Below are 611 nucleotides of genomic sequence, written 5' to 3'. Positions count from 1 at the left end.
ACCTTCCGCCGACCACTGGCGACAACATTGATGTACTGTGGAGACCTCACGCCCCACGTGTTGAGCAATTCGGCGGTACGTCCACCCGGCCTCCCGCATGCCCACTATACGCCCTCGCTCAAAGTCCGTCAACTGCACATACGGTTCACGTCCACGCTGTCGCGGCATGCTACCAGTGTTAAAGACTGCGATGGAGCTCCGTATGCCACGGCAAACTGGCTGACACTGACGGCGGCGGTGCACAAATGCTGCGCAGCTAGCGCCATTCGACGGCCAACACCGCGGTTCCTGGTGTGTCCGCTGTGCCGTGCGTGTGATCATTGCTTGTACAGCCCTCTCGCAGTGTCCGGAGCAAGTATGGTGGGTCTGACACACCGGTGTCAATGTGTTCTTTTTTCCATTTCAAGGAGTGTATTTGTACAGTATTTTCTATGCCCAGTATTATTTTATGCCTATGGAACTGTTACTTGCCTCCTTTTAGTATATTTCCCTAACGGTTTTTTTTTCTTTTTTCTTGCAATTTTAACCATTTTAATGGCCACTCTGTAATCTTTTTATATTACTAACCTTTTATCAAAGGAAATTCCTGTGTGGTACTTTTAACTTGTCTT

This window comes from Schistocerca serialis, chromosome 6, assembly GCF_023864345.2.
Source record: "Schistocerca serialis cubense isolate TAMUIC-IGC-003099 chromosome 6, iqSchSeri2.2, whole genome shotgun sequence".
In the NCBI taxonomy this organism is placed as follows: domain Eukaryota; kingdom Metazoa; phylum Arthropoda; class Insecta; order Orthoptera; family Acrididae; genus Schistocerca; species Schistocerca serialis.
The sequence above is the reverse complement of the archived record's forward strand: the minus strand, read 5'-3'. Positions refer to the sequence as shown.